Raw genomic sequence first — 11,814 nt, forward strand, 5'->3', positions numbered from 1 at the left:
CAGTCTTTCTTATCAGGATTAACTGTTGTTTCTAAAATCTTTTTTATTTTTCCATTGGACACTGGTATGCTTGACCACTAGTTTGAGGATGATACGGAGTCGCCACCTTATGGGTAACTCCATATTTCTTAACTAAAGCTTCAATAACTCTATTACAAAACTGTTTTCCTCCATCACTAATGGTGGCCTTAGGTACGCCGAAACGTGAGAAAATATACTCCTTCATAAACAATACTACAGTTCTATGGTCATTATTACGATAAGCCATGGCTTCAATCCATTTAGAAACGTAGTCTACAACTACAAGAATATAAATGAAACCATGCGAAATAGGAAGCAGGCCCATGAAATCAATACCCCAGACATAAAAAATGTCCACTATTAGAATGGGATTTAAGGGCATCATATTATGTTGAGTAATACGCCCAAGTTTTTGACATCTAATACATGCTTTACAGTGTGCATGTGCATCTTGAAACAGGGTCGGCCAATAAAAACTGCATTGAAGAACTTTGGTGGCAGTTTTCTTTCCACTAGAATGACCCCCGCATGATTGTTCGTGGCAGAAGGATAAGACTTCGTTGTGCTCCCACTGGGGAATGCAACTATGAATTATTCGATCCGCACAATACTTTAAAAGATTGGGTTCATCCCAGTAGTAAAATTTAACGTTGGCCAAAAATCTCTTGCGTTCATTTCTGGTTCATATATCAGGAATGATCTCAGACACTATAAAATTAACAATGTCTGTATACCAAGGTGTAGAAAAAATTGAATAAAGATGCTCATCTGGAAAAGAATCAGATATCGATTCGAAATCATTGTCATCCTCATTAGTTATTCTAGATAAGTGATCTGCAACTACATTTTCAACTCTTTTTTATCCTTAATTTCTAAGGTAAATTCAGCTAGGAGAAGAATCCAACGGATTAATCTCCGCTTAGCATCCTTTTTCGCAAGAAGGTACCTAAAAGCGGCATGGTCTGTATAGACTATGGTTGTGGAACCAAGTAGGGACGGAACTTATCTAAGGCATAGACGACGGCTAGAAATTCCTTTTCAGTAGTAGTGTAATTACGTTGAGCATCATTTAAGATTTTACTAACATAAAAAATAATGGTAGACTTATTATCTAGCTTCTGTCCTAGCACAGCACCAATGACATACACTACAAAAAAATAGTCAAAAAACGACGGACATTATCTGTCGTTTACTATGAAAACATGTGCTATATTCCGTCATTAGAGCCGTCATAAAAACCAATGTAGTATTTGAAATACGATGGCCCGGGGACCTTGTAATGTTTAAATAACAACGACGGCTATTAACACTTGTTAATTTTACGACGGTCATCAACCCATGTTCCTTTTAATTTCATCCTACATATTTTTATAACACAACAACAGACTTTAGCCGTCGTTTATGGACAACCAAGAGAAATGTTTCAGTGGTTCTCATTGTCATTGGGTTATTTAGGAACTTTTCTTTTTCCTGTAGAAAAATATTTATTCCTGGCTTTCTGTGAAACTACAACAAAATGACAATAACAAATAAAAGACAATAACTTGAATTAAAAAAATACTTTCATTGAATGCTTGAAACTTCAAAACAAATCCCATCCAACAACTTTGTGCACAATCAAGTCTCTAATATAACTTAAGAAAGTAATTTATAATATATTAGTAAAGGTTTTAGGCCATGTAATAGTAGATCCCATGTCAATGTCACCGAAGGTCTTTCCTCTAGCACTAAACAACTCAGCGTGAAATTCTAGAATCTCATCCATTATGATCCGATAAGCATGTTCAAGTACTCGATCACCAAGCATTCATCCAATGACCAGTTGTCTGTGACGAACAAGAGACAAAGTAATAAGAAAATCTCATACGACAAACATACCAACTAGCAGATTCATCATCAAGAGTTGCATAACAAATATATAGCAATACTATCAATGCGAAAATATATACCATATCACAACTAAAGATATTGCTATCATGCACGAAGCAAATGTATTAATTTGGAATCCCAAGTGATTAAGGTGGTAGACAAGGATAGCAACCTATCATATTGACTTCCAATAATAGTATGTAAACACTAGTACTTTAAAGATGAAGCTTGCATAAACTACACCAAACCATATGACAAGTTGACAACTACTTAATGGCCTATGCATGTATGGCTACCAAAAAATCCCATTTTTAAGTTGAGTACTGGCTATACTTCCAACTCCCTAAAACTAGTCTAGTATCATCTGACGTGTGGGTGTATATATATAAAAGGATGCCTTAAAAAATGTGTAAGTTGTTGGCCCATGAGTTTGAGTTCAGCCTTAGGGAGTGAAAGGTTAAATTCAAACCCTTGTAGATGTCTTACGTAAAGCTTGTAGAAGTCTTAGGTAAAACAGCCACAATTTGGTTTCAAGTTAATAAAAAAGTCATAGGTAACATATGAACTTTCAGTCATCCTTGTAAATCTACACATACAACATCCAGTAAAATAAGTATAACCTGAAACTAACCACTTTTTCAATCTCTCACATCACACAACTTTTGGCTGGGTAACATGTTAGTATAACAAACCAATGAAAATAAACAACTACCTTTCTTTAAATATATTTACAAACCAAGCTAGCAAATGAAATTATGTCAAGCCTAATCTCATGGGTTTATAAATACTAGGCACTGATTCACCACTACATGAATACACAATAACTCGTGTAAAACCTTAATCGAAAGAACCATAGATTCATCCAGTCACAACAAAAGAAATTGCAAAAGCTAAACAAGGAGTTTAGAAGAAAATTAAATGCGGCATTTAAGTCAGTCCATGGGAAGTAGTCCCAACTATTGACCACTAATCTCATAAAAAGTTTCTTGAGTACTTTTTTGCTATGTGAAGCCACATAGCAAGATTGTCAGACATTACACGTACACAAACTTTGACAAAAAATAATAAAAAGGCACCTATTGTGTGTATTACTAATTAAACCATCTTAAGTTAAACCAAATACCTGATCAGATGTAGAGTTTCTAGAGATTTGCGTTTGTGCTCTTTGATTAATTCGCATAGTGAGCAATGCATTCACTTGTGACTGTCTCCATTTGTAACCTCTTCCCTTCAGTCACCTCATGTTTCAAATCATCCATTTGGCTTTGCAGTTCCAAGTTTGACCTCTCCGCTTCTTCAGTTTTCCTCTTATAAGGAGCTACAACCATAAGATTGGTCTTGGTTACTCATTTTAGTACCTTGTACCTACCTAATAGTCATTTTTACTAACACTAATATGAAATGTATAAAATTAAATAGAACACAAGTACTGAACAAAACCCAAATATTTTCATTTAATACTTAAACTTCAACCAAAGTCAATCTCTACAACCAACACTTTGTGAATCACATGATATAGAGATGGACTCAAGGGAACCCAATAAGAGAACTCCCTTACGATATATAACAAACTATCTAACTCCAATCAATAGTTTCACCTGGTCTTCCCATTGGTTTTGTCATGATGGTGAGCATGTGAATTTTAGGATGAATAATGCAAGTCTGAGGATATAGCTTTGGACTTGGGCAAATTTGGAGAGTTGAGCATGTTCACCCTTGCCCTTTCTAAGCAGTAACCTAACTGTGGCATCATAAGCTAGCAACCACCCCCTCTCCCCTGCTGGTTTCTTTGGATCATATATGAGCATACCACCACCTGGATCAACAATGAATGTGGCCATTCAAACATGTAACAATCATTAAGCATGATTCAACTAAGTTTCTTGTTATGGAGTAACCGAATAACTAACACTATAGACCTTTAGAAAGACAGTAAAGATTTAAGCACTGAAGATCAATGGACATTCAAGTTTCATATTAACAGTGTTACCTTGGTTTCATATCAACAATCTAGCACATAAGCAGTTGTATAAGAGTAAGACTAACACGCACCTGTCCTTAAGTCTTTATAATGAGATGCTTCTATTCTAAAGGCGATGAGGTCTGGTTGTATCAATACAAATACTTAATAGAGCCTAACTAAATAAAACCTATATGCATAAGAACAAAATTTTAGTGTTGACCATGCCATATTTGACCAAGCGTAACTTCTGACTACGGTAACCAAATGCAACAAAGAGGATTCACTAGAAAACAAGACATAAAGTACTATCTTTTTATGTAAGTTCTTGAAACCTAAATTTGATTCGAACTATGTCAAAAGGCTACTAAAAATCAGTCTAGTGCTACTGAACTGGGCAGACTACAACACCATGCAATCAAACTATTTAAGCTAGCTAGCTTAGTAAACAAGCAAGCAAACTATTCCATGAATAAATTAGAGTAAGTACTTACCTGCACTGAACATTTAGCCAAGTCCTGTTACAAGCAGAAGACACCAATATGCAAGCCTTAAGCCCGACCCCTTCCATAAACTCAAATGACCTACAAATTCATTTTTTCCTTGTGAACATTTTTAGCAGAACTCAGTAATAAACCTATAAAGACTACGCTCCATTCTTCCTAGTATGAGTTGCCACATCTTTATCTATTTGGTATGGGAGATTAAAAGAGCACAAATTCATATCAATATTCTAGGTTAGCTAACATTCGTACAGATTTAAGTGCAAACATAAATAATCAACTAGCAACCCACATGCATATAAGTGGTTGGGTATCCATTAACAATGTTTATTATAAAATTATACCTGAAGAGCACTAACAAATGCCATTATCAATTTCCACACCCAACACTAGATAGAACAATGTTGTGTACCTGTGACATCCCACTTTGGAGCACATTGCTTGTGGAATGTACAGGGTGACTCGGTGACATGAGTCCCTCCTAAACGTAAATTATTCAACAGTTAGCTCATGGTACAATAGACAATTAGACACAATATCGGAGTACGAAAACTTGATATGAAAATGAATCGCACTATACTAACTATGATTATCATACACATTCCATAGATTAACAGAGAATATGAGTACAGTCCTTAGAGACATAGCAAAGACAGATCCAATTTCTTTAACCAAATTGGCTACCATGGTCTTACTTAGACCATAAAAAAAAACAAGCATTTGCATAAAAGAAATACTACAAACTTAAAATACCATGCTAACGTCATATAGCCATCGAAATCACGCTTGTTTGAATTACAACACATTATTAGCTATACAGCCTATACATTTGCAAACTTCAAATTTCAACAACAAGTAATAATCCCACCCAAATTCAGCACCACCAAAACTAAAGGAACTAATAGTAAAAAATAATCAACCGCTTACTTGAAAGAGATGTGTCCAAAATCCAAAAAAAAGGAATACAAAATTTAAAGGATGATGAAATGATAGAAGTGTAAACTACTTGCTTCAAATCAAGGTACCAACTCAGACTAAGGACTAATTGTAAAATCAGATGAATAGCAAAATCCAAGAGAGTAAATCTAGAAATGATGCTCCCAATCAATAGGCAGACTACACAATCAATCAGTTTCCTAAAAGTGATTCCAAAGTATACGTCATCAAAAAAATACCCAATTAAAAAGACTGAAAGGGTGATAGTATAATAGAATAGGACAAAGATAAGAAATATTTTTTATTTGTTGTTGACTGCACAAGTAGTTCTTGCTACTGATATATCATGGATGTCCTAAGCAACAGGTGAGAGAGATGGGTTGTGGGATAAGCAACTTAATCGTACATAGTCTAATTGTTTAGGGCTCACCAAAGCTAAACTTCACATGTGACCAAACTTCTTTCTTTCCTTTTTCAGGGGATTTAAACAAGAAGAAATAGATCTCACTAATCTTCACAATATCAGTTCTTGCAGAGAAAACCCTGGGATTTATCACAAATAATCGCAACAAACCTAATTTCCCAGAAAAGATGCAAATTTTGCAATATATCCATACCATAATAACATATTTAATTTTAATGTGCACCTGTTAATTGGAGTATTGAGCGAGAGAAACTTGAATGATATTTGCAAAAATTGAGAAGAAGTCTCCAGCTCGGAACGAATGATTTGAAGTGAAGTATAAAGAATCTGAAAACTGGAGCCAAACCTGGCAGATATCGAAGCGAAAATGAGACCATTAATCGATTGTTACTGTACAACAAATGAAACCCTAGAACATAAAGTTTTTTCTTTGTTCTTTCCCCTAAACTTTCCTTTTTTTTTCTCCGAAAACTGAGGCGGCATGTTTTAAGTTTTACTAAAAATGGGGCGGGACCGAGCAAGTATAAGAACAATAGCCCTTCAGTTAATATACCACAGCTAAACCCACTTTCTTAACAACAACAACTATTAACCATCGTTTACACCCGATGGCAGGTGTCATTTTTTGAGCAAATTGGTGTAGTGATAATCACTAGCATCACACATAAGTTCAAATGGTTTTGACTAGTCTGGTGGTTGTATGATAGGTGTAGAGGTTAAAGCGGCTTTTAAAGTTTCAAAAGCCTGTTTGCAGTCATGATTAAAATAAAAAATGACATCTTTTAAAAACAATTGTGTTAAAGGCTTAGCTATTTTTGAAAAATCTTTTATGAAATGTCTGTAGAAACCTACATGGCCTAAGAAGGCCCTAATGTCATGGACAGTCCGTGGTATAGGCAGAGACGCTATCTAATCTAATTTAGCTTTGTCTACTTCTATTCATTGTTTAGATATTATAACTACACCATAATAGTTTTTTTGTGACACTGGGCTTTTCTCATTTGTGACGCTAAATGGGCGTCAGGATTTTTGTGACGGCATATTGGCGTCACAAAAACACTCCAACCGTCACCAATAATTTGATAATTATATCATTTAAATTTTAAGGAGTTTTACTAAATAAAGTGACGAAAAAAGAGCGTCAAGGATCTCAAAGACTAAAAAATTACAACTAAGGGACCGTGTTTTCTCCAATAATTTATAACCCAAACACTTCTCTAAAATTAATTGTCATCTCTCTCGCCCAACTTTCTCGTCTCCTCCGCCACTCTTCCTCTCAACCTAGAAATGAATGAAGGTTGTCCTGACTCTAGAAACGATTGGAGTATTAAGATCTAGCCTTGAAATTTCTTTCTAATAATACTGAAGGCAAAGATGTTGAAGAAGAAGGAGATGCGTACTGAAGAAGGAAAAACACTTAGTGATTTTAACTAATGGAGAAAGCTTTGAACTTGTTGAATTATTTTAAAAATGGTTTTTTGTAGATCTGTTGTTGATTCGAATTTGGAGAAGTCGGCCACCACCAGCAATTAAGTCTCTCTCTTCGCTTCTTATTTTCTCTATCTAACACACTACTTCTTCCTTTTGTTCTTTCTCAATACTGTACTTAGTTTTAGCGCCGCTCCATTTGCGAGGGGTCACTTGCACACCAACATATTCGGTGAGTTATCTCTCGTTCTGCCACTTTCATTTCAAAAATTCTGCAGCCTTGAGCAATTTCATTATTACAATACTTCTACTTTATTTTAAAACCCCTAATTTTTTTTTGAAAAATCAAAATCATCCATTCAATTACATATTGAACTGTTAAGGTCTCCCCTGGATATTTCTACAAAAGCAAAGCTTTTATTTTTACTTTCGATATATTATTGCATGTAGGGGTTGAACTGTTGATTTTTTTTTTTTTTTTAAATATTGAGATGTCTCTATGTGAAACTCTTACAATTCTTGAGAGTTACTTAAGAGATATGTTGCTATTAAAGGACCAAGCTCATTCATTTTTCAGCTTTTCATTTGTTTTATACCAAGCTCATTCACATGTTACAGTTCTTACAATGCTTTAAGTTTCCTTAGTTTCTTGTATTGTTGTCCTCCCTTGTTGTACGTTGATTTAAAATGAATATGTGATGATGTAAAACAAAGATGTCCACTGCACTAGTAGTGCTAAACATTGGGAGGACCTTAGGAACTTTACTTCTACATTGTTCATTCTGGCTTCAAATCGTTCATAATAGATAGATATAATGTGAAACCCCATATTTTCAGAAAAATAATTTTAAATTGGGACTGGTAGCAAACAAATTAATGGGCTTTGAGTTAGTTTTACTGTGAGGAGGTCCATTGGTGTATATTTTAGGCTATTGGACATTTGGACACTTTGATTAATTGGGTTTAAGGTGACATTAGAACCATCCAAATTCAAGTAGAAACTCTTGGAGCTTAACTAGTGCTTTCTTTTGGTAAAAAAAAAAAAGGTGTCAACAGTAGGATAATGATGGGGTGAATTTGAATTGGAGAATCAAGCTCCATCCTGAATTTTGACACCTTCCCAACAGATCATGTTCTAATGTAAAGAACACGAGAGAAATTCAATTGAAGACCGGTTATGTCACCTATTACGATAATGGGCATAACTTTCTACAATGATCGGTTTGACATGCCATTTCTTTCCCTGTAAACTAGATTCAATAGTCTTTCAGATGGTATATGGCATGATAGCTAGTTCTAAGGAGACGTGCAGAAATCCAGGTAGTTTGGGGGTAAATATCTGTCAAGCTTTTTTATGAAGAAAAAGGATAATTATTTGGTGCTTGTTGATCAGGTTTATGGAAGCGTTATATGACTCATTTCTTGCTGTTAATCTCCTATATTTGAGGCAAGTATCTCTACTGCATCTCTTTTTTATCTTAAATAAGTTGTCTTTATTTCTATTGATGTTCGATATGTATGTTCAGTAAGGTTTTGGGTGGAGAATTTTTTTCGTCTTGTGTGGAAAAGATTGAACAAGTTTTGCAGTGATTTATTTCTTCATATTTGCTTATAAAAATTGTTTCTTTTTTTTTTCTTTTTTTTTCTGTGGTTGAGTCTCCTGAGTGGTGTTTATTTAGTTTTGAGCTATGGATGGATTTGGTTTTGGGGACCACTGCAAATCCAACCGATCCAAGCCACTACTCAAGTAGGTCTACCGGAATTCTTTGGTCCAGCACGCTACTCATGTAAAATTTATAGAACTCATTGTCTCTTTTTGCTTGTCAGGTTGTTTCAATAGGTCCTACTCCAGAGTGGGATGAGGGCTTTGCATGCATGGGCACTAGATAGTCCTCTAAAAGGTAAATAGATTCTCGACAACTTTATTAAATTTCACTATTATCTGAAACTTAACTTGACCTAATTAGTTTTTAATCCAATGACAGAGCTCATTTATACGGTTCTATTTCTTATGGCAATATGATGTTGGTGGATACGGTTCTATTTCTTGGCGAAGGTGGGTTTGGATCTGTCCACGTGGGGGTGTCTTACCAGATGGCGTGCAAGAGGCTGTGAAGCAACATAAATTGGCTAGTTCAGGCGATCATGAGTTTTGCTTTCGAAAGTTGAGGTTTTAAAAGTCGTGCACAACAATCAAAACGTTGTGATCTTGATTGGGTTACGTGTTGAGGACAAAAGAAGATTGTTGGTCTATGAATATATTTGCAATGGATCTTTGGATTCTCATTTATATGGTAAGACTTTTGAAGTCCATTTTAGCAACTGTGTTTTATGATTATGCCTAATCAATTTTAAGGATTACATACACCACTTGCCTCAGTAAAGTGGTTTAGCTCATAAAAATTTGACATGCAAATGTTAATCAAGAAAGCTAATATGTGAAGAAATAATTATTTGCCCAACTAGTTCATGAATGAAACCTCCTACATTGTTGTAGAAAGAAATATGATAGTATAGAGGTACTAGAGAATTCTTTTGGACCTAAAGCTTTTCCTTATCCTTCATTTCAAAATTGTGGCAGCATTTTGCGTATGCTGATTAAAATTTGTAGATTTCTTTCAGTGGGAAAAAGTCACCTCTGTTATATGAATATCACTCTTTCTTAGTTCTGCTTCAGTGTATTGCTTGAATTGGTCCATAACAAAAAAGGTTTTATGCAGGGCGTAATTGGCAAAGATTGGAATGGGCTGCACAACAAAAAATTGCAGTTGAGATTTTGCTAGAGGGTTCGCGATACCTTCATGAGGAATGTAGAGTAGGATGCATTGTCCACCGTGATATCGTCCAAACAATATCCTCATTACCCATGATTTTGAGCCTCTGGTATGGAATTCATTCATTTATATAGACTTAGTAGGAGTTCACAGTTGTATCTAATTTCCTTCTGTTTTTTGCTCTATTCGAGACCGAAATCTTAAAATCAAAAATTTATATGTTGTCATAGTTTTCAGCCTTTTTACATATCTAACAATTGGTCTTGGGTTATAATTTCTATAATGTTTGTGGATAAACAACCATTTATCTAGCACATCCAATATATTGTTGTAGATAATGCTTTAGTTTTTTGGATACCCATTAATCTTTTGCGAATAGTTGGTGAAAATAGGGTCTTGACAGGACGGAAAGTTGTGGATATTAGCAGGCCCAAAGGTCAGCAGTGTCTTACTGAATGCGTATATATTCTATTAAGTGAATGAACGTTGAACACACATGGTTTCTTGTTTATATTGCCCTTAGAGTTTCGTTTCCTTCATCTTAAGTTCTAATATGCAAGTTATTTCCAATATATTTTGGCATAATTTGGACGATCTTGAACACAAGTAATCGTCTTCGTAGAACTTCCTTTGTCATTTAGGTAGTAAATTATGCGGATGTTCCGTTTGTTTATTTTCTTTTTATAAAATGTGCATTGATTTTCTAGTACAATGTTTCATACTGCAGAAAAAAGAAAACAGAGTGATTTGTTAGGCTGTGATATGTTCTTGGATTAAATTGATTGTATCAAGTCAGGCTGTGATAGGTTCTTGGTTGGGTGATTGTGGTTCTCTTTGACATTTTATTAATTTCTATCTAAATTTTCTTTAGGGGACAATTTTTTCAAGGCTGCTAGCTATATCATTGATGCTTCTTTGTGCAAAATCCTTTGAGGATACCTCAGAGAAGCTGAAAGAGATTGAGTCACAAATCTTAAGGAAGAGAAATGAACTGCGACTGTCTGAGACTGAATATAGAAAGGTATGTCATTACTTTCCCAGCTAGAAAGTATCTACAAGTGTTTTCACCCGAGGGATAAACTTTGTGATGCAGTTGATGACTTGAAGCTTGATTCTCTTGTGGTTGGAAGCTGAGGTTTAGGAATGCTGAAAAGGTTCTACTCTTAACAGTCTAAATGCTAGTAAATTTCATTTTTTTGTGAAATCATGCATGTGGCGAGCATATTATGTTACTTACTGCACGGTTAGTGAAAATTGTGTATATTGACTAGTCAATAGTTTGTTTTAGTGGTTCCTTAGCTTGTATTGACTAAGGTCTAGTTGAAATAAATTTTTTCTTTTTATGAAGGAAAAATGAACATCACCGAAGATCAGCTGCCCGGCTTGGTCCAGGGTGTATGTTTTTAGAGCGAGACTGCCAGGAGAATCGTCAAGGAGACTGCACGGTTAGTGAAAATTGTGTATATTGACTAGTCAATAGCTTGTTTTAGTGGTTCCTTAGCTTGTATTGACTAAGGTCTAGTTGAAATGATTTTTTTTTCTTTTTATGAAGGAAAAATGAATATCACCGAAGATCTGTAGCTGCCAGCTTGGTCCAGGGTGTGTATGTTTTAGAGCGAGACCGCCAGGAGAATCGTCAAGGACCCTATGCTCTTGCTTCTCAAGATGTGATCTTGAGTTGTTGTATAGGAATTATATTGAAATAGTATGTTGGTAGATTATGCTATATCCATACATCTATATCTTTTAATTTACATGTTATTCATTAAGTGATATATATATTTAGTCAAATTTTGGTGATGGTTATTACTAAGATTTTCTTTGTGTATAATTGCTTGTAAAGTCTTAATTATATTATGTGTTTGGGGTTTATGTGGTTGTATTTATGCAGCGATTTCG

At 34.9% G+C, this 11,814-nt stretch overlaps 2 long non-coding RNA genes across 2 annotated transcripts; one reads left to right on the forward strand and one right to left on the reverse strand.

Moving 5' to 3' along the window:
* Positions 1–1,622: 1,622 nt before the first annotated feature.
* Positions 1,623–6,139, reverse strand: LOC147504692 (uncharacterized). Its single transcript, XR_015220436.1, has 5 exons — positions 5,937–6,139; positions 4,766–4,834; positions 4,345–4,434; positions 3,014–3,259; positions 1,623–1,847 (listed from the first exon to the last, which is right to left on the reverse strand). It is a non-coding gene; the product is annotated as an uncharacterized LOC147504692 (long non-coding RNA).
* Positions 6,140–8,775: 2,636 nt separating this feature from the next.
* Positions 8,776–9,193, forward strand: LOC147504693 (uncharacterized). Its single transcript, XR_015220437.1, has 3 exons — positions 8,776–8,888; positions 8,969–9,042; positions 9,129–9,193. It is a non-coding gene; the product is annotated as an uncharacterized LOC147504693 (long non-coding RNA).
* The last annotated feature ends 2,621 nt before the right edge of the window (positions 9,194–11,814 follow it).

Source organism: Coptis chinensis, chromosome 4 (genome assembly GCF_015680905.1).
Source record: "Coptis chinensis isolate HL-2020 chromosome 4, ASM1568090v1, whole genome shotgun sequence".
Lineage (NCBI taxonomy): Eukaryota > Viridiplantae > Streptophyta > Magnoliopsida > Ranunculales > Ranunculaceae > Coptis > Coptis chinensis.